Raw genomic sequence first — 27,142 nt, 5'->3', positions numbered from 1 at the left:
GCAACATACTGCGCCCAACAATGTTGCGTTACGTTGCGTTGAAATGTTGCGATCGTTTGGCCGGGGCTTGAAGGTTAAAACAAATTACTCACAAAAATTGACGAGAATTGGAATGCATTGTAAGCTCGCAACTGATGTTACGTGGGATCAATAATTTATGTTTGGTACAAACGATTAATCCGTTCAGGCAACTTGAAATTAAATAGAGCTCTTTGTTTTTTTTTTCAGTGTAATATTTTTCGGTATCTTGCGAATTCAACTTGCACTCATTTTTGGAAACAACCATATAAGCGCATTACCGTGCTACCCCCCCCCCCCTTCCCCCTTAAATACGGTACAGCGACTAGAGCAATAATTTAATGTCCAGTGTTGTTACTGTGGTAACACTCTCTTCTGTTGAGCTAACAAGCCTCTTGCAGTTGGATATTGCACAGACTCCGATGAACCTTGCTGCTGACCTGATGACTGTGGGCCTCGACTCTTCCGTCTTAGGAAATAAGGTTAGAGAATTAAGACACGCGATTCGTGCATGTTTCGATGGTGTAGATCAAACTAGTAAATTTCACGCAGCGAAAAGCGCTGTGTTTTATATGGTTTATTAAACTCATTGTGAAGTATTCCGTGCAAACCACGTGGAAATCAACCAATCAGAGACCGCGTTGCACGGATCGGCAAGGTTTCAAATTCAAATGAGTGTAACGGAAAAGTAATTTTGATTTTCAGCTCACCCTGTTTTCGGTCGCTCACTGCGATCAGGCTTGTCTCTTCTTTTTGATTTCACTTTAGTTTTACTGAGAAGAACACTAAAAAAGAAAGAAATATACAACAAAGGTCAACACATCACTACTAACATGCACACAAAAAGCACTAACGCAGATCGATGGTAAATAGCTATAGATTATTTTTATTAACCTACAGCTGAGATAAACCATAGCTCAAATCAAAATGTTTTGGTGTCTGTAAGTATTGGCATCCCTTGGTAGTAAAACAACCAAGTGTTCCGTAGCTTACTCGGCATCAAGGGTGAGGTCCTCTTCATCTTGAAGAGCAGCATCAAGAGCCGCTTGAACCTTGGGTGCCACAGCAGGACCTTCATAATCCCTGGTAGTCATGTTAGGCATGTCTAGTTCGATCATGATGATATTCTCAGCCTTGCAAGGAACAAAAAACAAACATCGTTACCAAAACAACCACGACAACAACAAAAAACAGCAACAATAGTTTATTTCTACTTCAGTCAAAATATAGTATTTTTTATCATATAGTATATTTCACGAAAAAAAAGGTAACAGGGTACTTGACTAACTATAAGTAACCAAACTAGTTAGGTGCCCATATATTGCTAATATTGCTAATAATAAATATGTAACATCATTTACTGCTAATACCGTTTGAAAGTGACCAAAAGAACAACAACAAACACAAACAACAACAGGAAGGAAGGGTCTGAGGGATTCTTCAGACCCGCAGGTTAATCTTAGATTCCCAACAACAGGGTTTGAACGTGCTTCATAAGCTTTAGCCACATTGACATATTCTATGTTGTTATACCTCCCCACTCAAATATGTTTTCTGATTTGATGAGAACGTGTCATGTGCCGTGGTCAAAACTCACTAACTCCCTAGGGAAACAACAACTTGAACTTTCGACTCGCACGTGATCAGGTCGTGCTCCTTGAAACTGCGGCAACTTTGTGTGCACGCCGGCCTTAAGCAAACGATTTTTCACGTTTTTTTTTTTTTTTTCAGTTGGGAGGTATTACAAAACACTAAATTACTGGCTACCCGGGAAACAGTAAGTTTTGTTTCCCAGACCCTCAATGTTTCGCCTCTTTCGCCTCGCTATCGCTCGGTCAATAGGGCAAGGTTTCGGTTGGAGATTTCCCGTATAGACCTCACTCTCGGTTAATAAGTAGTTATTAATCAATTATGTTAAATATTGCCATCTTGTGATATTGAAGACTGAGGACATTGATCATGAGGTAATGACTCACGTAACGTTCTACGACGTTATTCACAGCGAAGACGTGTAAGATTAGAGAACAATCTTTTGCATTTCAAAACGGTGTCCGATATGTTTTTGAGTTACTGAGTAACTTTCCAGGATATAACCTCGCAATGAAGCCACGTTAAAGGGAATTAAGTTACACCATGAGGGCAATTTCTAACAAGACGAAATGATGGGTTGTTTCGCTGATAGGTGTAGGTACCTTGTATCTCATGTGTCCGCCCATAGCCGCCGCCATTTTGGCATACTCGGTGATGGGTCGCCTCTTCCCTACAGCTGATACTGGTCTTTTGGCCATAGCTTGCTGGCTGCTCAATACAACGTGCAACATTAGAACTAGTCAACATAACAAGCCACAACAAAAAGCAATTAGTCAGTAGAACGTGAATCAAAAGGATAATATTGAACCGGGTAAAATTTATTTGATTTTTTTAAAAAGGGGAAAGTCACAGGGGCATTAGACTGTGAGCAGTCTCTCTTTTGCTCGAAGATCCGTGGAAAAGAACGCAACGAAGAACGCAACGCAGTCACGCTCGCACGTTCACTTGATTTGCGTTCTTCCCCACGGATTTTCGAGCAAAAGAGAGACTGGTCGCAGTCTACAGGTGCATTGGCCAAAGCTGTTAACAAGAAACAACAAGGAGGTAGCGCTATTCACTCTTAACGGACCCTAGTCCGCCACACCTTTGTTTTTGTTTAACAAGCGAGAGTTTGGCTATTATATTTTATTCGGAGCATGTCGAAAAAAAGAAACAGAACCACTAAAGATAATTAAAAGTACTTTTAGGAACACAACTTACGGGAAAGCAACAAGATTTCGCTTCACCATCTAATATCAACAATTTCGATGGCATCGAAAATGGTGGAGACTGACTAAGGTTCTTTAAATGAAAATACAAAGCAATCAAAACAAAACCTTTCCCAGTACCACTCTACAACGTACTTTAATGGAAGAAAAAAGAAATGACTTTGTGTACGAGTCAACAAAGTGTCCACCACCTGCCATTCTGAGAAGAAGGTTTTAACTTCCACTCTTCGTTCTCTTCAGGGTAACTCGCTCTGTTTGTTCATTTGACTTTCTCGTCTGGAGGAATGCAGTTCTCTATTATTAACGTTCTACAAAAGAAAAAAAAAAAAGAAATAATCACGGTAAATTACAGTTCACTTTGCTGAAAAGACCGACAAATAGCTTGTGAAACAAGGATTCCATAAAAAATATCTTGGGAAGAATTGACAGGCTACTTTAACAAATATGGTTACCACAGACATCAGTTTTCAAAATTCCCTGATTTTCACCTGAATATAAATATCAAATTATTCCTCATTGGGGAAAACTTCCGTGACATCACAGTAACCCGAAATGTTTCTTCCAGCTCTTAATGGAATTGAATCAGCCATGCTAAACTATTTCAGATTTTACTGACTTTCCGTCAAAATGTAATTTTTTTCCCAACTCAAGATAAAATCTCTGACTTTTCCCCGAGCTTGAAGATTTTTCCCCCCTGAACAGTTCCTGACCTGTGGCAACTCTAAACAAAACCTCAGCTCATTTATTCTCAAGACCTGGAATCGATTTCTCGAAAGTCCCGGAAATTTTCGGGCCCGAAAAGCCATTTTAAAAATTAATCTGTATCTAAAAACTTCCTGTGTGAACGGAAGCTCTGTTCATATTAAGAATATGTGAATAAAACAGCTCTGTAATCATAAGGTTTAAGATTTTGCTATGGCTTTCCGGGTGCGAAATCTTTTCGGGACCTTCAAGAAACGGGCCCCTGGACTAACTAGACGTGTTATAAAACCGAAGTTTGTAGCTCACTTTAGTTTCAGTTCCCTTGTCAGATCCTCCAGTGCTTGCTCTACCTCTTGCCTTTCTTGAATATGCACTTCTTGCTGGTCAGAGATCTCCGACCGAATGGTTTGTAACTTTACAAACAACTACAAGACAGATTTCAGAATAACAAGTTAGCTTTGTACGCTACTTTACTAGATTTTCCTTTCCTATGTATTATATGCTCTTGAAATGCTCCCCTGTGCTCTTGCGCTGTCGAAGTGACTGCTACACAGACATTTTTCTCAATGTGGTTTGCGATTTTCTGCTTGTTTTATTATTTTCCTCTAATCCACTGAGTACAAAATGTAATTCAAAGTCTTGCATCACCAGTGGATTCTTCGATGATAGTCATTGCATTCACTGACCGTCCCTATAGCTAATATCAAATGTATTGTGTGATATCTGAATCTTTGAGGGGATGGCCACTCGAGAAGGAGAGACTGTATTTTATTAACCATTTTTTTTTTCCTTTTTCAGCTTCTTAGTTTTGCTATCCACTTCCTGTTGAAGCGATGTGAAAGTTTCTTTTATTTCCAGGGTGCTTTCGTCCTTCTCCTCAAGCTTTTGTTGCATTTCTCTTTCACGGCGTTAAAAATGAAATAGAATTTAGAGACATTTTGACAAATGTGAAAAGAATCTTAAGGCAATAGTTTGGTATCGCGGTAAACGAACGAGCAACACCGATACAACATTGAAACAATAAGAATCGTGGAAATACTAACCCTTTGACACCCAAATTTCACAAAAAATACAGTTAACCCTTTGACTGCCAAGCACGCATATACACGTCATGAGTGGTCGTGCTCTTTGTACCACTTGTGACGTCATCAATTTTAATGTCACCAGATATTCTTGATAAGCAGATAGTAGAGCTAGGATAGATCTATCCGCACAACAGTCGGTTTTGGATATCGATGCCATTCTGTCGTAGCAAATTGAAAAACAACGTTAACAGTTTTGGTGCAAAGTGGTGGTAAAATGACCCGTAATACCTTGAATTGATCAAGGTCCCATTCCCAGGCTTTGCCCATGATTAACACCCAACTTTTTACGCCAGCCAGAAAGAATATGAAACGCAAAAGGTAGCGAGAGTAAAAGGGCCGAGAAAAAGGAAAGAAAATTGGTAAGAAAAAAATTCGGAACGGGCAAACGCAAAACAAAAAAACAAAACAAAACAAAAAAAGTACAAAATTTTGCTTATGCGCATGCACTAAATTACAATACTGTACACTTTTGTATCTAATCTTCGGGAAATCTACCTTTTTGGTTAAAAAAAAGCTTTTTCAGCAAAACTAAGGCCCATTTAGCGTCATGGAAGCCACAATAACTGATTTCACGGTCAAAAACGGCATTTTTCGTGAAAATTTGGGCGTTGAAGGGTTAAATAAAAGCACAACCTAACCCTCTGTATTTTTGGCAAAAATGTATAAGATCGTTTATCGGCCCAAAGTTTGCTCGTTATAGAGACTTAAATAGGTAAATTGGACAGAATTATAAAGAAAACAGAAAGTTTTGGAAAAAATTGTACTTTTCTCTAAGGAAAACAGGGCTGGGTATTATTGGAGCGAAATAACTTAAAGCTCGAATCTGAGCCCCTTTTCGCTGGGGTAGAAGGGGATTTCAATTGATTCTTCTATTCAAAAGAAGGTTCTAATTTTAATAAAGCCACGCGTGATAATTATATAATTACGTAGAGGCATTTTGGTGTTATCCTGAAAGAGGAAAGCGAAATTAGCGAGCTCAATAGCTAGTACATGTCATTACCTGTTGTTCAGCGATCTGTTTCCTTCGTTCCTCTAGCGCCCGTTCTTGTTCAGACGTTTTGTCGATAATGCTCTTCCCTCCAACCAGTAATTTGCTTTCCATCATCTTTTAAGAAAAAAAGACACAGAAACAAATCTTTAACAAGATGCCTTAACCCTCGTGTACAGGCCTTATCTTGTAAGCTTAGTATATAATTAATATGACATTAACCAAAAGCTCAGAAGTAAACGATCCCATTCCACTTTTAGCTACCGTTGTTATAAATCAACTTACCTTGATTTTTGATTTTAAAGCAGATTGTGCTTCTTGTTGCTTTTTCAAAAGCTGCGCCCTCTTCTGAATTTCACCCATGAGTTTCTCTTTTTCCTTAAAAAAAGAAAAGTAGAGAATGAGTAATAGTAAAAAGTGGTATCAACTGAAAATTCCTGTGTTAAATAAACAATAGCCTCCATTTGGCGCGAAAATATGCTCGAGTACTTGTCCGCGGACATTATCTGTTCCGAGAAGCGAACAGTTTTCCGAGAACGAAGCTCGAGGAAAACTGAACATATTTTCGCGCCAAATAGAGGCTATTGCGTTTATTATCCTTTTGATAATTTTTGCAAGACGCACAGTTTTCCAAAACGGGAAATATCACTCAGATATTCCCCAGTTTTAGCTGGGGATTATAGATAGAAATCGAGAGCAAATAATCTAATTGTTTTAGTATCAATCTACTAGTCGTTCAAAACTTTATCTCAATCCTCTTAACAGACACTTCGAAAACGCCAAGAAGCGGCCGTTATTTTGTTAACAAGGGCACTCTGCTACGTTACTCCCTATCTATCACAGAATAGATAGTGAGTAGCGTAGCCAATCAGAGAGCGGCATTCGTGATAGAACCGGCGCTAGTAGATTTATACTAAAACTCGATAGAAACACAGTGCATGTTCACAGGTGAACGAGAAATAAATCAGCGTGTGGTGGATGCACACCTCGGCCATCATTGTGTGGTTATCCTGCAGAGATTTCTTGTCTTCTTCAAGCTTGATTTTATCTTCTGTGCTCTTCGATTCTCCTTCCTCGCCTTCTTCGTCTTCTTCTTGGACGATAGAGCCTTAAAAGGCAAACAAAACAAAACAAGACAAGAATATAGAACTAAACAATAAAACACCTTCAATACAACAGCCTTTTCAGGTTTTCAGATTCTCAGATACTGTAGTTGGTAAAAACGGTACAAAGCTTCCAGCAGCAGCAGTAATAATAACAATAACAGAAACAAACGAAGAAACACACAAACTACAAATACGTTTTTGCAGCAGTTTTTTTTTTATGTGCGTTGAAAAAGCGGATGCTGTTATCGTTTCTCTGTACTGCACCGCGTGTACTGTAGTGGATGAATCTCGTATTTCTCATCACCTTTTGCATAACAATGTATGATTATCGACAGGAGAAATTAGATGCTGATCACATTTGGATTGAAAGACCAATGAGGGAATATTTTTTGAATCATTTCTCTAACGCACAAAATTACTTCCTAATGGAAAAAAAATCAATATTCCCACTATTTGACTGAGACTAGCTTGCAACTAAGGTTATAACATAGCGCGCGGGCTGGTCCTACCTAATTCCTATTGAGCCATCATCAACGAAATCTCTTTTTATGATAACTGCAAGAATTCTCGCACGCTCATTGGCTAATTTTTGTTGTCAATAAGCTGACAGACACATGAATTCATAATTTATGCGATGCGTCATTGAGCGAGCGCGGACAATTTGACAATTTGTTACCGTAAAAAAACAAATTGACATCAGTTTTTAATGCTTCTGTCCTGTTACTGACAATGAATTTCGTCATAACATTGTTAAAGTAGTCTGCGGATCCATTCGGCTTAATCGCCTCGTGGATCCACAGCTACTTTGACAATGTTATGACGACATTCATGATCAATAACAGGACAGACGCATGAAAAACTAACGTCAATTTGTTAAATGTACGCACGGCCGTGCGTATATAACTTGACGTGTGCATTTTCAATATAGTTGCAAAATTTCCGTCGAGTTTAGTGCAAGTTTCTTTTGGTTAAGTTTCGGCAATGTGAAGATTATTCTGAACGATCCAAGCCCTACTTCGAGCCTTTGACTTTTGCCAAGCTAAGACGTTTACTTAAGGTGATTCCTCAAAATTGCATTGCGCATCCCTACTGCGCACGATTTTCGCGTCATTAGCGCGCGTTCACGAGCGCATGCACATACACAACATATACAATATGGTTGCTTTTTCTAAACGGCTCGGCTTGCGAGAGACAAATCGTCGTTTTTTCCTCGGATACGAGTACCGGGACCTAACGATTTTTTTTATTTAGTTTGAATGCAGAGATCACCTCTCTATACAGTGAATATGGAACAATTTCTATCGCAAAGTAAAAACTTATCACCGAAAATGAGAGCATAGCTAGCACTCGTAAAAGATAATATGTGGCCCCAGAAAACTGCGTGCTTGGAACATATTGCATCCCTGTCGACTAAATATGAGTGCCTTTATCATCAAACGTACATCAAATCTCTCCTTAACATTTATGCAGTACATTCATTGTTGTATTTCTCGCTTAAAGCGTAAGTTGAACGGTTCAAATATAAACGTTTCTGAAAGCAGATAATTTCAAGAATTAAGGGGGTTTATTGAAAATCCTCCTGTTCCTAAACGAATACGGGAACCCCCCTTTCTTATTTCAAATTTTAAGTTCTCCTGATACATTTATAAGCAGCCAACAGGTAAAGTTTGAAAGAGAATCTATTGTGAGTTCTATTTCGATGGAATTACCTTAGACTTGAGTATTTTGACTTTGTTTGTCTACAGTTTCATTGAGTATTTTTGACTTTCTTTGCCAACATTTTCATTATAATTAAATACGCTTTTTTCGTGCTCTCCTAACTTCCCGCGTGCATCCATAACTCGATATACGCACACAAAGCATGAACCAATTCTTTACTAATGCGGGGAGTCTTTTGAAATGTAATTGACATTTGTCTCTTTTTAATGATATTCCCCCGCATGAGCCTCAATTGCAAGCTAGTTCCAGTCCAATACCGAGAATATGCTCCATTACAGGTGGGATCAACATAATAGTTTTCTAAGGAGCAGCGACACAAGAGGAGAAATAATTAAATCGAAACTGATAGACAAGGGCGTGAAGGACTGAGCAAGATGATTATGACCAATAACAAAAGAGAAACTTTTCAAAATTTTGTCGCCGTGACGTTACTCCTTAAGTTGAATATCTTTCTCAAGACACTCGTGCAGTCCTCACCATTTTCCCTTTGTCTTCTTTTCTTCGCCTTCTTTGATCCTTCTCCTCCTCCACCGCCACCGCGCCTTTCCAGCTCTCTCTTTAACCTGTAAATAAAGTAATTGAGTCAGACCAGTTCAGTATCATGTAGCAGTCAACCAATTAAAACTTGAAGCTAAGTGTGCGGGAGGCGCACCCCGGTCAAACGACGCCTGGGACAACGCCATACTGTGGCTTCCAAGCAGTTTGCATGGATTTCTTAAGCCCCGCGCACACTACACCGGAGAAATTTAAAAACGCAGCTTTATTGCTACGGTTAGGCCTGCCGTCCACACTAATCCGTCACGAAAACGAAGTTTTTATTCAAACCGGTGGAATTTGAAAACACCGGCTTTATGGAAGACACTTCGAAATGAGGCACCTTTTAAACATAATAGGGCACTTAATATTTGAGTACGAGAACAACTTTTCAATTCTAGTTTACAGGCTTCACATCATAGCGTCACATAGGCATCTCATCCCATGAGCTGCCTTTGTATTAGGAACTTGTTTTGAGTTTAGGAGCATTGTTTCTGTTGCAGTTTTCGCTGCGATGAGCCCGCGCTGCATGCGGTTTTTATATTGTTACCCATTAACCCCTGCGGGGAAAATGTTGCCATGTGCCATCAAAAACGGCGCCGCCAAGTTGTTGTTTCGGTGGTTAGTCGTTAACTGAGTCAAGTTTAAGCGTTCAGGACGGTATTAAGGACGTTCGCGCGAAAATTTTCCAACAATGATATTTTTCTGGGACTTTTATCACTGTAAGATGATGAATTGGTTATGTCAGAAATGTAAAAAAATGGGGCGTCACCGACTTGTTTTGGAGAGAACATGCCCGGAAGAACACCCTAAATCGGAAAAAATCGGGCTTCGTTAGCGAATACGGCCACAGTATCTGTAAGCCCAAAAATATTGCAATTAGATCTTTGAAGTGAAATATTCTCTGCCAAATATTGTTTAAGTGGACCTATTAAGTGAATTTAGTTAACTGGTGAGGTTCCTTAAGGAACAAATTCGCTTTTAGCGACCACAGTTTCACGAGCCTTGCAGCTGCAAGATGGCAGGATTCGACGTCCCGTGGACAGAAATCTTGAAATTTTTTTAACTTCTCACGTTGATTTGTTGTTCATTTTTGGACAATGTGGGGAGAAATGTAAATAAAATCTGTTTCTGGAAAGAAAAGTAGGGGTCACCAAAGGTCCAAGATCGTTAAATCCAGGTAAAGCTATAACAATGGCCATCTGCCCTATCATTGTTCATTTTATTACTGAGCGCGCGCTCTCATGCATGACGTGGCGTGTGAATTTGCGTGCGCAGTAAGGATGCGCAGAAACAATTAGCGCGAAGGTCCTTAATTCGGCATACATCAGCAACGTTCTACCTACTGATTTATCAATTTACCGATTGTCAATAAATCTGAGTTGGAACGACGTGTATGCTTGGAATTGATCCCGTCAGAGCCTTCTCTTCCTAAAACCAACATGAAGAGAGAGAACTCTGGAAACGTCGCTGGTTTGAAATTTGAAAATCGTATTCGTAGTCAATCTTGTACTCGTAGTCCAATCTAAAGGTCCCTAATGTTCATTTTAATCTCTCGATCCGTAAATTTTCTCTTCAAGTAAAGCACTTACTCACTGACTCAGTGATGTCACTTGAAAATGCTATCAGATTTTAATCGAGATTTTAGTTGTGTTTCACTGGGAACTTTTCTCTTACTTTGCAATCTCCTCTTGAAACTCTCTCAACAAGGCATCCTTAGGATCTTCGTTAATCTTGGGCTTGTTTTTGATGTTCTTGGCGCGGTTTGCATATCTGTATCAACAAAGAAAAACGGCTTGATTAATTAACTTCAATCAATATAAATGACAATCATGAAAACTGCAGAAAGTACGCAGTATTGCTCGCGTGTAACGCGACACTACAGCGCATAATCGTATCTTACGCCTCTTTTGTCAGTCTTTTCATGCAAATTTTCCCTTTCTTTCATAACTTGGCCATTCTTCTTCTCTCGGAAATTGTAATCTTTATGACTACTTAGTAATCAGACTTGTCTCGTCCAATTCGGTCTGTAATCATACTCGTGATAAACAAATCGTTCTCCCGCTGCACGGTTGTCCGATTTTGTTATCACTCGTATGATTCCAGACCGAATTGGATTCCACTCAGTCCTATTCCATTGCGAATTGTACTCCACACAGTCCAGTTACTCATGATTACTAAATGAGCTCGAGCTCGTTCGATTTTAGATTTAAAAGGTTTGAAAATTATACTCTAATTTTTGCATCCTTTTTATATGATACATGTACCTTAATGTCGTTATTGTCTCCTCAAAATTATAACTTGCCGGACCCTGCAAGAATATCACAAAAATAAACTTATCGGCTGTCACGGAAAACGCAGTTATGCCGAATTCAGGAAACTTACATAGAAGATATCGTTCTTAAAGCTCAGCCTCAGTGCTGAGCTGAAATTTCAACTATCTATTGCCGGTTTTCATATGACGTCATCATTTACCAAACTAAGAAATTACCAATCCTTGTGTAGTTTTCGTTTCATCAGATGTAGGACCCTCTAATAACTTGACGTTTTGCCTCGTTTAAGTCCGACAGGGTTCCTCAGTATGTAATAGAGCACGTCTGAATTTCCAAGTTTATGCGTTGCGTGACATTAAAATGGCGGCCCGAGGAGACTCTTGATTAGGTCAAAAGATGAGTTATTGCTCAAGCTTTTGCTAACTAAACAATTCTTGCTCTATAAGAAGTGTTAATTTCAATGTGTCGGAGCTCTAGAGTAATAACGTTTCATTTCATTGGCAAAACCCAAGGACCGATGTTTCTGTTACTTTACAGCCGCCATGTTTGTGTCTCTCCGAGGGGCACAAACATGGCGACTCCATACAAAGCTCCATAAATTTGAGTGAAACACCTTTCCGAATAACGCGCAAGTGAAAAACTCCACAGACCTAAATCTTGGCGAGGTTGTTTATAAATCAATCATCTATCATATCCCAGTTTCTTGACTTCATTTATTGAATGGTTACGATTTTTATTTTTGATGGCAGGCGTGACACTGCAAACCAGCCATTATGAGAAAAAAGAACAGAATAGAACACTTACTATGTTGGCCACCATAACCGTCCTTGCGTTACCTCCCAGAGAATCTGCTCACAACAGAGAAAGAGGAATTTCGTCGGCAAAGAAAAAACAAACAAAACAATACGAAACAAAAACAAAACAAATATACATTATTGCCGCGACTGATAATACTTATATATTTAGCAAACATCCCCGAATTTGGCAATTCTTGTTAATGACTTTTTTCATTGTTGAAAATGCATTCATCACTCAATTCACCTTGTAGCAATCTTGTTAGCTTGGAATCTCTGTAAGGAATATGAGTACTCTTGCCATCCACCTAAACAAGAAAGCAGTAAATTAAGTGATCGCTTAAGACAGACCATTTACTTTACGCGTCGGGACAGACAATTTCAAAACAATATCTAACAGGCCTACTCCGACCAATCGTACAGAACCGAACATCCCTGACCATTCCCCAAAATATACTCAAAATACTAATTCATAATTCTTTCTCTCTTGTGCATTTAAAAGTGGTGTTCAAAACAGTAAGCACCGCTTATTTAAATTCTTTGCATAAAATTAACTTTTGACAGGATAAATAAAATTAACGGTTAACTGTCGCTTTCCAATAGAGACAACGTTCATCTATTACACTGACGTTCACTCCATATTGAAAGCAGGTCCATTTTGTTTTGCTTGTTTGTTGTTTGTTAGTTTGGTTTGTTTGTCTTGGTGCTGTTGCTGCTGTTATTATTATTGGTTTAAGTTTCTTCATGTTCGTTTGTTTGTTTGTTTGTTTGTTTTCTTTGACATCTGGAACTGACTCATATCCTTTACTTCAATCTACAAACAGAATTCACTCGGCGGTTTACTTACCAACGCAGATATCACGTTACCGAGTGCAGAAAGTGATAGGTTGATTTTAGTAGCTTCCTTGAGTCTCTCTCCCTACCGTGAAAAGACAAGAAAACGTCAGCTACACAATAACAGCACAAAAGGAACTTAACACACTAACAGCAGTTGGTAGTAGAAAGATTTCATGCCTATGCCGTTGCTTTCTTAGCGTCGGGGTACAGTGGGATTCAACCATAACAGCACTTTTCTATTCGTTAACGAAACGTCGCCCAAAATGAAAATAAAAATGTTATAGTTTTGATGAATTAATTTATCACACCGTTGTAAGTAAGAGCAGAACTTACCGTGGCACCAGTCTTGGCCTGCCTTTCACTCCCAGCTAAGTCCACCATGTTCAGTTTACCAACCCGAATGTGACTCTCACCATCTGCACCAGGCTGCAACAGAATTCCGTAATATTCAACAGTTAACAGTCTCTGTTTTCCCTTTTATCACCTGTTCGGACATATCAAGCCATTTGCTCCTATTTTGTAATTATTGGTAGTGCGGTCGTCACTTATGATGGAAAACACTTCTTACAGTTTGCTTGGATCTCGTCCGCACTACTCTGGAAAAATCTGAAAATGGCATTTTCACTCTGAAAACCCATCAAACGTTTGCCGTCCACACTAGAAAACAGATAAAATGTTTTCTGTCCACACTTCGACGGAGAAATTTGAAAACACAACAATATCACCGGCGGCAGAAACGTTCAATTCAGTGCACCTTTGAGCACACGCTAATATGGGTCTAGCTGGACCCACGTGGCCACCCACTTGTTGTTCCCGCCATTTCAGCCACAATTTTGGATTGGTGTTTGAGGAAGACTCGGGTAGCAAAATCACATGTATTGACTACCGTGACATCGTCGTTCCGAAAAGTTCCGTTTTCAATTAATTTTGTTTCAAACTTTTAGCTCTTAAAGTGATCGCAGTCACTTACGAAAGGTGGTCGCTAACAAGAGGTTCCGAATATGGTGATTTGACTTGGAAACTTTTGGTATTTTGGAAGACTGGTTGCCGGGGAGAGGTGGTCGCAACCAGAGGTTCGACTGTAGTTGTAATGTTATATTTACGAAATAGAAAACTTGTACCGTGTTTCTATCGAGTTTTAGTATAAATCTACAAGAGTTCTATCACGAATGCCGTTCTCTGATTGGCTACGCCACTCACTATCTATTCTGTGATAGATAGTGAGTAGCGTAGCAGTGTGCCCTTGCTAACAAAATAACGACCGCTTCGTGGCGTTTTCGAAGTGTCTGTCAAGAGGGTCCACAATAGGGTTCTCAGATCCCGCTTTCCCGCCCATTTTTTTTCCTGTTAATCCCACCATCCCGCCCTTTTTTGCTTGAAAATCCTGCTCCCGCCTACTTTTCCAGGACGTTTCTGGGTTAATTATTAATTTTTTAAATTAATAATTAATTTAATTATTGACACAAGCTTTTTAAAACAAGATATTGCATACAAGATCACAAAAGAATTCAATGGGTAGCAGATACGTAAGCACAAATGATTATAACGTTTCTTCCTGTAAACGGTTTACTGTTTTGTTTCCTTTTGTCCATGTATCAGTGAAAGAAAAAGATTGTTCATCCCCATATTCAAGAGATGGCCCGTAAACACACTTGACAGTTTCTTTCAAAGCTTTCAGCGTCTTCACTTTACTTGAAAACTGGGTTCAGAACTTTTCTTTCCGAATGAAGGCGTTCCTGCTCGCACATCCTTTTCGTATTATGGTCTAATATATGGTGACGCAATTCGCAATGTCGCATACTTCGTTCGGTAAATCACTATCACCGCCATCCGGTGTGGCCATCCTGGCCAAAACAAGCCAAGCGCTTTGGAAAAGGTCGAAAGACTAGAAAAACTAGAAAGGATCGGGAGGTCAAGGTTACAGACGCAAGCATCGAAAATGTCGGAAATGGACGACACGTTTAAAAGAACCTGACAGGGTACAGAGCGGTTGCTATTCATTACTTGAAACCTGACACAGCTATACGGTTCGTTTCTGCCAGCTTGGGGTTTTTGCGCTGGTCAATAACAATTTATAAAGTCACGTAAGAATTGAAATCCCGTATCCCGCTCTGTTCCCCTTGCAAATCCCGCATCCCAACCCCATAAATACACGAAATCCCGCTCCCGCTCGTAATTGCAATTCCCGCTTCCCGCCCCTGTTTTCAGCTTAAATCCCAAATATCACGGCGAAAAAAAGCCAAATCCCGCATCCCGCCAAACCTATTGGGAACCCTCTGTCAAGAGGACTTAGATAAAGTTTTGAACGAGTAATAGATTTATACTAAAACAATTAGATTACTCGCTCTCGATTTCTATGCGTGATAGTTGACTCGAATTCATTATCTAATCGTTTAATAGAAACACGATTTTTAACCAATCAGCGCACGTATTTTCTTAGCACTGTTTTCTAAAAGTTAATGTAGATGGAATTTCTGCATTCAATAGTGATGATGAAGATAGCATGGGACCTTGACGAGTGTTCGTTCATATTGGTTGCCCTTATGGGAAAAAAAAAACCGTTGTAGTATTCATACACAAACAACACAATCATAGGCAAGCAATACGTGCAAGAGAGTCGTAGACATCTCCATTTCATACAATGTAGCACATTGCATGGATACATAAATCCTTTCACATGTATCATCAATAATGCTACATGTACTTTACCCAGTACATGAGTTCATTCTAAAATCCTAACCAATAGTGTCTGGGGCACTGCCCGATTTCACGCCTTTCACATGTGGAAATTGCAAGTAACTAATATCTTACACTCATAGAATCAGCCTACACAAAGGTTGAAATGCAGTCCTTAAACTGTAGAGGATTTATGAGACATTTTTGATCCCTGACACTCAACATTGTCAGGGGGGTGGGGGTGAAGGAGAAGAGAGTAGTGGAGCAGGATTGGTCAGAATTGTAAGCTGAGTTATAACATGTGCAACAACACTTACCCCACTGCTCGGTTCTGATTGCCAACATTCATGACATGTTCAATCTCTTTTACACTTTTACAAACAAATGACTGAAGATCCTACAAGAAGCACAACACAAATAACATTTTTAAGTGTTTGTTCATTTATTTATTTATTTGTTTATTTATTTCTAAATTTTACATCCATTTATAAAAAGTAAGAAATAAACTTGTCTATTTGTTGTCCTCTTGATAAAGTGGAATGGAGTTTGCTCTGAGATGCATTGTGCACTGTGATTCAATGTATTATTTTGTTCCCACATTCCTCAAGTCACTTCACTAGGACATTACAGAACTTTACAACATTGTTACATCACTGTCATGCTTCACCTATGTCTACAGTTAAACCTGTATTAAGCGGACACCCATGGGACTCTCACTAGTGTCTGCTTAATACAGGGTGTCTGCTCTAAGCAGGTTCTTATATATTGTGCAATAATAGTGAATTATTAACCCATTTGTAACTCAGTGTAACACAGTGTAAGATCAAAGACTGCTCATAGCACAATGTCCAGTCAGTCAATGTATCAATCTGGAATAATCACTTAGATTTAAAACGATATTGCTAAACAATGTTAAAGGAGTCTCAGCTGAACGTTCAGAGGTAAAATGCCCTCGAAGTGTTCGCTTATTACAGGTTTTGTACAACAAAATGACTTAATATTGGTGTCCGCATCCGCTTAACAGGGGTGTCCCCTGAATGCAGGTTTATTTTACTATAAATGTGGGAAGAAAAGTTTGGGACTCAAGCTGGTGTCTGCTTAATAGAGGGTGTCTGCTTAATATGGGGTCTGCTTAATACAGGTTTCACTGTATTCCAAATGCTGTCATACACATGGTGTTAACTGAACATCTCAGGTTTAAATTGATTCCTTAATTGTTAATGTTACTCAATTAGGTCAGTTAAAAAGTTGATTAAAAGTATGCTTAAAGTATATATTCAAACCCTGTAGTCAATCTGTGTGGCCCTTACCACTGGTTTCCGCAGCACAACAGTGAGTATTTCTGCTCCCAACCAGATCAGGGCTGTCATTAAGATTTGAGTCACCTGTCACTTTGATCTTCACACCCATAACAAACTTGTTGCTTTGTGGGTGAATTGCATCAATAGAAGTCAATTTCACCCACAACATCAAGGGCCTATCAAACAAACTCAGTCGTAACCAGTGTTACGGGTTATGGCCCATAATGACAACCCCGTGGTTGAGATGCTAGTCTATTATGTACACCCCCCCACCCCCACCCGTCTCCTTCCAACATGACACTCTGTTGTTACCATTTGCATGCATACATACACCTGGGTGGTGAGAGGCACTGTGAGAGTAATTCTAATGCCAAAGAACACAACACAATGTCCCCGGCCAGGGCTGACAAACCTGAGCCTTTTGATCAAGAGGCCATCAGATCTATTGAGGGAAGAACAGTAACATTTATTTAGCTAATAGCATTAACAACAATTATTTATTAATTACCTTGACATAAACACCAGTGTCTGGTCTTTCCTTAAGTTCCAGTCTTTTACTCTGATCTTTTGACAGTAAGTCTCTGATATCCTCCTTAAAATACCAAAAATCATTGTACATCATTTATTGCCATGTACATGTACACTTTGTTACTATGTAGTTTATTATAAGAAAAGTGAAAGAAGAAGAAGAAACTTACATGTATTAGATATAAAATGCATGTATTGTTTTCAAAAGTAGGGTAAAGGAAAGGTGTCAAGCCTAGTTGAAACCCTAAAGGATCTGGTAGGAGGTGTAGGGCTGTATTACGCTATAAATTATGATGTTTAGTTCTTGGATTGTGCAGGATCTTAGACAGGACCCTACAGATAAAAAGAGGATCTTGCATAGGATCTTACATGGGATTGCACAGAAGGATCTCAACATACATGTACATGTACTAGTTATCTTATCAGGATCCTGGAAAAAAAAGTTCCTTCTGGGGAGACATTTCAAAAGGATCAACAAGGCACATGTAATATAAGTTAGTTAGTCATACAATTAATTTGCAGTATCAGTTAGCATGTCAGCTGGTCAGGTTTTTTACCTTACACACACTCCTCTTTTACAATGTGTCTGGAACAGCTACAAGATAGCTGAAGTACAGTGTACCTGATAAATTTCAAGATAAGAAGCTCTGACTAAATATTGCTGATTCTCTGTCCTGGCTATGTGTGTAAAGATATGTTCAAAGGAATTGGGTATCACTCCTCTTAAAACAGGGTCTGTTCGTACACCTGTGAAGCAACAAGAATAAAGAAACTAAAATTGTAAATTTTAATCACTAATAAGTTGCCAGCTGTCAGTTTTGACAACAAATTAGTGGAACTGCCTAGTGCTTTGTGCTTGCTTAGATTGTGGTCCTATGATAGTAACCCAAAAATGTCCAGTTATAAAATTGTGTAAAATAAGTACAGTGTAAGTCACACAGATGCACAATACATGTACATTTACCGACTTTTACTCTGACCTTGAAAGTGTTTTTGTTTGTTCTTTTTTTCAGGGTTAATCTTCTACTTGACATACCAGTAATTGAAGGTTCAACTGTGTTTCCCTTATCGAGATTTTGTTTGCTTTTTCACATGGCAGAGGATGACCATTCAAATCTAGTAAAATATCCGCAACCTAGAGGGAAGACTTGTGTATCTTGCTTGTTTACAATGGCTTACCGCGCCTTTCAGTTAACATGTGGACTTTAAAATTCAAAGCTCAATCGACAAATGCATTTTTCGCTACTGTCAATCAAATGTTCGGCAGCCCCTCCAGCTTACAACTACCACCGAGCGCGTGGTAATCTAATCCTTGAGCACAGTTCAGACAAATTATGAAACAGTGCTCAGCAGTAGTTGGAAGCAGGGAGGAGCCGCTGAACATTTGAAAGATGCAGTAACCCAACCAAAAACAGCTGTTATTATTTAGTTGTAAGTGGTTTAACATGAAACGAGGCAAAAAGGTGAATTCTGCTCAAGACCTTGTTTGTTTGCCTTTTTAGACAAAACAATGTTTGACCACAGACTTGACTGTAATTACAGCTATTGTTATACCTCCCAACTCAAATACGTTTTCTGATTTGAGGAGAATTTGTGTCACGTGTCGTGGGTCAAAACTCACTAACTCCCTACGGAAACAACAACTTGAATGTTGGACTCACATATGATCAGGTCATGCTCCTTGAAACTGCAACAAACTTGTGAGCCAGCCAGCCTCAAGCAAACATCTTTCTTTACCGTTTTTTCAATTTTTGAGTTGGGAGGTATAACAAAACACTTAATGACTGGTCTCGCAGGAAACCTCAAAGCTCACTGAAGGGTCTTGGGGAAACAAAACTCACTGTTTCCCTTGGGGCCAGTCATTAAGTGCCTTTTGTACACATTTATTTTAACAAATGATGCTTTATATAATTATTGACAATACACTGTCAATCATTCTAACTGACATTACCTTCCATGGTAAATGTTTTCCCTGTTCCTGTTTGTCCATAGGCAAATATTGTACCTAGCAAAGAATACACTGTACATTTAAATTCACAAAGTAGCTTAAAACAGTCAAGTCTTGTTCCATATAATATTTATCACATACCATTCACATATGTACTAGGTCCAAGAAAAATTAAAGGTCTGTACCTTTTTATACACTTAGTCCACTCTCATAAGGGGACAGTCCCTCCAGAATTGGAAAAAGTGTCTGTTTATTACGAGCCATCAAATGAAGATTTGACATAACTGATCCCCACTACTGCTCTGTTGAGCACTGCCAAAGGTCATACTTAAGTTGATCTAATATTGCAAATTAGAGACAAATTTCATTGCCTCAAGAGTCAAATATTCATGGTTTGTCTGCTTACAAGATGGCATTACACTAAAGAAAAATCCAATTTGCATTTTCAAAAATTGTTCGCATCCGCTTACAAGAATGTGTAAATTACAGAGTTTGACTAGGAGGCAAAACAGGCAATTGCTAAAATTGATAAAAGAAGTATCTGAAGGTAGAGCTGTCAGCTTACGAGAGTGGCTGTTAGTGGAGAGTTTCAAGACTGTAGATGTAATTTAACATTGAATTAAACAATAGAAAGAAAACCAAACAATGCTCACCTGGAAGAAAAGTATGACCAAGCCACTCAAAGAATTAATTGTTACTAATAAAAGTATGTGTGATTTTTTTTTTCTTTTTTAATGAATTAATTTATTTTAAAAAAAAAATGGTCCTGTAACCAGGTGGTTGATTCATGATTGTAAAACGTTACTCTGGTTTAATACAAATGTAAAAATGTTAGTAAAAATTTTTATCTGTAATCTTTGAAGATTCCCAGGAGATGGTGTGGCCAGAGTGTAAACAATGTTCCGCTAAAGCTGACTTGTGCGAGTGTTTGTTTACAACCGCTTTTTGATGTTCTTTGAGCCGGGTGGAAAATTTTTGTTTCGTTTCCCCGATGTAGCTTTTGTCACAACCGTGACAGGGAATTGAATAAATTGCGCCACAATCAAAATAAAGAGAAAAAACCTACCATTATACCCTTCAAGAACAGAATCCACCAACTGTCTAAATGTCTCATCATAGAGATCAATCTGTTTTGAACTAAATAAATATCAGAAGCACAGCAATGTTAAAATGCAGATGACAGCAGGTAAATTATAGTAGTTTTTAGCAAACTTTTAAAATAACCTATTCAATGGACAATTTCACCTAAACCATTCAAGTATACCTAATTAAGACAAACTCATAACATTTTTAACCTACAGAAAAATTGCCTTCACTGTTAATGTTAATAATTATGGTAGGGTAATTTATGGTGACACTCAATACATTTCCTCTTATCTGAGCGCACACATTTGACAGTTTACATGGCATGACATGGCAATAAATTAAAGTTATTTGTTCCGTGAGGATGGGCGGCAACAATTAAGGATCAAAGTCCTTTATTAAGGAGTTCTTTTCGTTGGTATTGAGCTGCTGGAGGGCTGGGCTTTGTAATACAGAACCAATAAGTTAATTCAGGAATCATATTTGAACAATGTATGCACAAAAATATGCCTGTCCAGCAATGAGACCACATCCTTTCTTTGTCAGAGTACATGTGCTAAATGACATCAAATTAGAGTAGACTTCTCCCGTCACCTCTTCTCAACCCTTAATCATTACATGGACCTAGTACCCTTAGAAGTCGGATCGTGGTCGTGTAGTCCTTGTTGCCTTAAATTGGGTTATATGTATGAATGAGATGATTGATTGGTTGTTTACATATTGTATTTACCCATGTTTAAAAATCATTTACCATATGAATTGTGACAAAAATAGGATAACTATTCTGGATGGAAACTGAAGAAACCCTTATGGGCTTTTACATGTACAAGGCAGTCCCCCTATTTACAACACATAACTTTTAATTAATGACTAACTCACTTCCAGTCGTAAACTGAATCATAAGTGAACATGCGTGGCACTTCTTCTTTCTTAGCTGGGTTGGTGATTTCTATTGTCCCTTTTTTAACATTCATCTCAATTATCCTTAAAGCATAAAAAGAATAACATCACAATTTAGACATGTTAGAATCAATAAGTTAGTCGAACATGTACAGCTGTAGCAGTCTGAAAACATCATAATGTGTAGTTACAGTGTAACTGGAGGGAGAAAACACTAAACAACACTACCCCATTCTACATGTACATGTATTGGCAGCTAGTTGAGAGAAAATATATGAATTCATATAATTATATATTGGTCAGAGTGGCATAGTAACAGAACCGAACACAACAATAGCAATATTTTCTCGCAGCACCCATTATAATGCAGTAATTCCCTTTCAAAATCACATTTAATTTATATCACATGACTATTTAACGATTCTTTGAGAATACTAAATGAAAACAAATTTTAAAATTCTACTACGCAAAAAGGTTTTTAAGTTTATATGTTGCTGTGAACAAGCCAGCGATGCAAAATAAATTAGAGGGTCCCAAGAGGGTTTTCAGAATAAGGGATCTGGTTTATTGGAAGGCCTCTTAAATTACCTACAAATTTATCACAGCTTACAGCAGCCCTACCTTTGATGCCCTTGGGCTATTTCCTTTTCATTCATTGGACGGCATCTTACGACCACCTTCACAGACTCGCCTGGTTTCTTGCTAGACTGAAGTCAACATGACAAACGTCAACCAGTTTCAGTTGTGTAGTTAACTGAGCATAAACCTAATATGTATATGTCTTGCTTTTGAATTCTGCAGAAGTTTTCCAATTTTCAGACCAAGAGTATTTACTGTAACAACAAATTTTAGAAGGGTGTTACATTTATAAATACCTGAAAAATTAACTAAAGACAAAAGATAAATGAAGAATAATTGCCAAGAACACTAAAAGAATTGAAGGATTTCATGCAAAAAGGGCATATATCACTTTTTGGGGTGATTTTCATTTTTTGCAGGATCGAGCCAATTTTTGGTAGACTGACTTGTTTTGACATGAAAAGCATTGTTGCATAATTGCTTTTGTTGATTTGCACTTCATTTTTGAGAAATAATGTAATACTACATGTATGCAAAAAAAAAAAAAAAAAAAAATCAGTTTTCCAAGCGGAATCTTTTGGAGCGAATCCTTCGAAGGTGGATTTCAACGCAAGGCAGCAGTTACTTTTAGCAGTTTCAACAGCACGGTTTTTTTTTTAAATACAATGTTTTGATTTTTGAAAGAAGTAGAGAAATAGACTGGGAAAAAAAATTGCCCGACCTCATATCGAACAGGTGTCACAACAAAACAAACTTGAATCTGGCCCATTCAGCGCCTTATCTGCTTGCGCTAGCGAAGCAACAGCAAGAGATTAGCGTAATTATATGAACAATAAAACTTGTATCACTTTGAACAACTAGCGACAAATGCCACATTTTGGTGACTTCATCGTTTAGCGAAACAAAAGGTTTCTTTTGTTTTTTGTTCAACAAAAGATCTCCAAGAGATGCCCTTGGAAAACTGAATTTTTTACCATACCTAAAATTACAAATAGTCCTTTGAGAATGCTGGAAATAGCATTTCTGAACCTCTAGATTTCAAAATTTTCTGGAGGAGCATATCCCCAGACCCTCCTAGCGGCTCACGTCTTCGCTGCTCAATTCTGTGCCCTTAATTATGTGCGCCAATTAATGGCTTCTTTCGCAATGTTTCCTGCAGTTTTTAAAACTTACATGTATGAAAAGCGCTACAGACATTGTCACTCAAAAGAAGTTCTCAAAAGACATTTTTAGTTCCTAAATTTGTTATAGATACGATTAATTAGTTTACTAATCGGACCTTGTGTCGTACAATTCAGGGAGTAACCGTGCTTGTTATTTCAAATCAGCCTCGCGCTTCACTTGCGCGATTACTCCCTGAATTGCACTCCTCTCGGTCCAATTACTATTACTTATCAACATACCATAGCAACATAACACATGTAACCTTAAGCTTTACAAGTACATATATGTACATGTATGTTCAATGAGCCTAAGCCTGTACATAAAACTTAAACTGAAAAATAGATCACATTGATGTTGAAAGTAGAAAAAGGTTTTGTTAGAGTTAGTTTTTCTGATATCAAATGTATCATGCCTTTCGGTATTAATTATAGAAAATTGATGATAATAATGTTAGGCAAGTAGTTGAGATTATCAGTACTGGTGCTAAAAAACAGCATACTTACCCAGGCAGTGAGGCCTGGGTTTAAATTTTGGCTCCGCTTTTTTTTTTTTTTTCTCCTCGTTTAGTCACAGATTGCCATCTGGTCTCTAAAGCGCATGCGTCACCTTTGCATGCGTACAGCACATGGAATTTACAGAAGTTGTCATCGTGAAAAGTTAGCACAGATTCCATGATTTCTAGGGCGATGAAATCAGACACAAACGAACATACATGCACCATTCATGGTAGACCAACACTAAAGGACGTTAAGCGTTTTCGGAATGGGTCAGTCTGCAAGCCTTATGAGAGATCAATTTACGAGCGAACATTTTGAGTGAAATTATCAAGAATCATGTTATACCAAAGGAGCTATCAACCGGGGTTATCAACTCTTCAACTTCATAAAAAGCATCTTTAGAAGTGTCATCGTATTTTTAGACATGATCGTGAACCAAGTAGAATCCCAGCACGAACTCAAGAACGTCTGAGCAACAAGAGCGAAAGGTTAGAGAATTTGTTTACGAATGTATCTCTTTGAGTACACCTAAGTAAAATGTTCTGAGAAACTTCCTAAAGTATAACAAAGTTAAAATATCGAACTAACCAATATTCTCTCGCTATTTTCTTGTAACAGAGTTATGTGTCTTTACAAGAATGAAACCTATGCAGCGAATTATTGTACATTAAAGCTGAAAGAAACTAATGTATGTTGAGCCCAGCAAAACAATTCTTGACTTGCACTGTCACACAATCCTGATGCAATAAAAAAGTTATTCGGAAGCCATTTAGTGGATAAAGTCAAGAAATTGTGTATAGGAGATTAATAAAGATGACACTTCTCTAATTTTTAAGTCTGTGCATTTTCCCAAACCTCAGATATTCTTCGAAATATTTTGCACAATTCACAGAGCCCAGTATGGAGCCGCCATGTTGGTGTACCTCCACGGCACACCAACATTGCAGTCGGAAAATAGTGTAAACATCTGGAACTTACTTTGGCTATCTAGGCGACTGATTATCTGTATTGAGCAAACAAGCATTTAAATAAGCACCTTTCCTAACACTTTAACTTCTGAATGGGCTAAAAATCACGAAAAAAGTATATGTTTTTCGACAAATGCGTTCGTAGCTCAAGGTCACGCACCACCATAACTCTGAAATTCAAAATGTCTCCCTTGCTTGGGCAACGCAAAAAGAAAAAAAAAAAAAAACGACAAAGGCTAAGGAAAATAGACTGAAACGTTCATAGGCTGATATAAAGACCTTGACTCATTTCACGCCCTAAAGACCTGCAAACGAGTAATAAGCTATTAATTGATTCCAAGAAATGCAATCAAAAGCAAAATAGCTTAAGCACATCGATTCGATTGGATTTCGTATGACTTCAAATGCAGAACATTTAGCTCAATTGCAATATAGCTTGTGCTTCTCAGTATAACGACTGCCTGGGTACACACAGCAAGCGTCCAGTTGAATTCCAACTGTCACTGATACAAAATAAAGGGTCATCTTTGAAAGGTCTCACTCCATTTCGGCAAAAAAAAAAACAAACAAACAAATACAAAGCAGCAAAACGAATCAAGAAAATGATAAAATGCCAATCAGCTCAATTTAAATTTCATAGACAAATACATATATGTCCTCTATTATCAACAGTTTACGTTTCGTAACTCACCATGACGACTAAGCTCAAGCCCTCAGCACCGCCTTGTTCTCAAAACGTAGAGTCTAAACGTCAAGTTTACCATCAAGGAGATGAATGTTTTCGCTTTTGAACATATCAATGGTAACACTGAGGTAGGAAGACACGTCTTTTCTATTCCGTTTGGGCATCCATTTGTCGAACCAAGCCGGCCGCCATTTCCCCCTTATTTAGTTTCTAGTCCTTCTCGTCCCAAGCCATAACTATACCCAGTCTTCCACGGCTAATAGCGCGCAAACGGAGTACCATGGCAGTTATGTCCTCTATCAGGAGCCCCTCGGTGATGGGCTCCTGATCTTGTGAGTTTCTGTTTCGTTCTGTGCGATGAACGAAAGTTTTGACAGTTAATTCTCGTTTTCAGTGCTTTTTACAGGTTTCCTCTGGAAATAACCTTATTTTGCACCAAACCCAGTGGACAAATTATCTCGTGCCACTTGACAGATGTTAAAATGTTACGATTTTTGGCTGATTGCAACGATCACCAGTCAGTTTGGATTTGCATGTGTTTGAGTAAAAGTAGGCCATGGAAATCGCATGATTATCGTCACGCCATCGTTTTTGAAAAGCTCCTTTTTCAAATGTTTTATGTCCACACGGAAACAAAAAGCCGGCGTTTTCAAATTCCTCCGGTTTGAAGAGCAGTTTCAAAAAGCTCCGTTTTCGTGATGAATTAGTGTGGACGGTAAGCCTAACCGTAGAAATAAAGTTGCATTTTCAAATTTATCCGGCGTAGTGTGGACTGGGCCTAACTGAAAAAGCCACCATGTCCGGTGAAGGACAGAACAAAATAAACAAATGGGCGCTGAATTCGCCTCAGTCAAGGAGCTACAAAATCACTGTTTACATACAGTGAGTCCTATTTAAAATAGCAGTATATTGTAACGGAAGATTTTTCTTTTGAAAACGAACTGGAACTGGCGAACTCTGAATGCTTCATCAACGAGATAATTCCCGGGGGAAGGGACCCCATATAAAGAGGACGTGGGTGCTCGCGATCGTCGTACCTTTACGGGGTTAAAAAACAGTTTTGGTTCCTCTTAGTGTTCAGCCTCAAGAGGTCCTCAGCAGGAGCTTTCGCAGCACCTTTAAGGTTTTGCGCCGAAAAAAGTCAGTGTCAATTAAATTGTTGTTTTATATAGCTTCATTTTTTACAAGGCGTTGTTCCCATCGCCGTCGTCATTACTTAAACTCTCTATTAAACCTTTTGTTTAGTGTCGCTCTCGTCACCGTCGCCGACGTCGTGGTTTGCATGCTAAAACTCCCTATTAATAACTACGACGAGGGAGCTTAAGCAAATCACGACGGCAACGGGAACGAGAAGTCCACCAATCAAAAGGGTTTAATGAGCAAATCAATGGCTGTGCACGTGCGTTATAAATCTTTGTACATTTCTTTGCCGTACTCTGCAAAATAACAACGTGAAATGACTAAGTTCTGCGTATTTTGGAGAACGCTAACGACTGCGGCTAATTTTTCGCATTTTCATTTGGAATTGAACGCTGGCGTTACATATTTAGCTTGAGCAAGTTCTGAGACCAATAGGCGCAGATCTAGACAGTTGCTAAATTCGAAGGTAAAATATAAATTCATTTTTTTACTAGGCGTTGTCCTCGGGTTCGCCGTCGTCATTGCTTTAGCTCCCTAATAAGACACAAACCGGGGCACTCGCTTGCAAGGAAGAGCCGTTACACTCTTGGGTACTGGGATCTAGTAACGAACTGGACAACCGATTAACAGCAATAACTCCGACTGCTTTGGTTCCAACAGCAGTGTTTGTTTTCTCGAAAAAGTGCATAAAATTTAATCGAAATCTTATCGAAAGAGCTTTGCAACTGCGATCGCTTATGTATGACTTTTACCAGCGTCTATTGCGCAACGATGTGAAAGCAATTGCAACGAAATACAAAGTCCTTTAAGGATAGTGCA

The 27,142-nt window shown here is 38.6% G+C and overlaps 1 pseudogene across 1 annotated transcript; it reads right to left on the bottom strand.

Moving 5' to 3' along the window:
- Positions 1-235: 235 nt before the first annotated feature.
- LOC110044461 (kinesin-II 95 kDa subunit-like) lies at positions 236-25,416 on the bottom strand (annotated as a pseudogene). Its single transcript, XR_016203560.1, has 26 exons — positions 25,190-25,416; positions 21,912-21,997; positions 21,270-21,374; positions 20,374-20,444; positions 19,311-19,364; positions 17,982-18,106; positions 17,340-17,423; positions 15,848-15,927; positions 15,330-15,394; positions 13,188-13,285; positions 12,865-12,936; positions 12,265-12,325; positions 12,028-12,071; positions 11,218-11,261; positions 10,628-10,723; positions 8,894-8,979; positions 6,578-6,699; positions 5,877-5,969; positions 5,606-5,708; positions 4,281-4,429; positions 3,825-3,943; positions 3,008-3,124; positions 2,211-2,316; positions 1,012-1,151; positions 729-803; positions 236-487 (listed from the first exon to the last, which is right to left on the bottom strand). The product of XR_016203560.1 is annotated as a kinesin-II 95 kDa subunit-like (transcript).
- Positions 25,417-27,142: the final 1,726 nt, after the last annotated feature.

Source organism: Orbicella faveolata, unplaced genomic scaffold, assembly GCF_042242905.1.
Source record: "Orbicella faveolata isolate gen_17 unplaced genomic scaffold, um_ofav_v1 contig_46, whole genome shotgun sequence".
NCBI lineage: Eukaryota > Metazoa > Cnidaria > Anthozoa > Scleractinia > Merulinidae > Orbicella > Orbicella faveolata.
The sequence above is the reverse complement of the archived record's forward strand: the minus strand, read 5'-3'. Positions and strand labels throughout refer to the sequence as shown.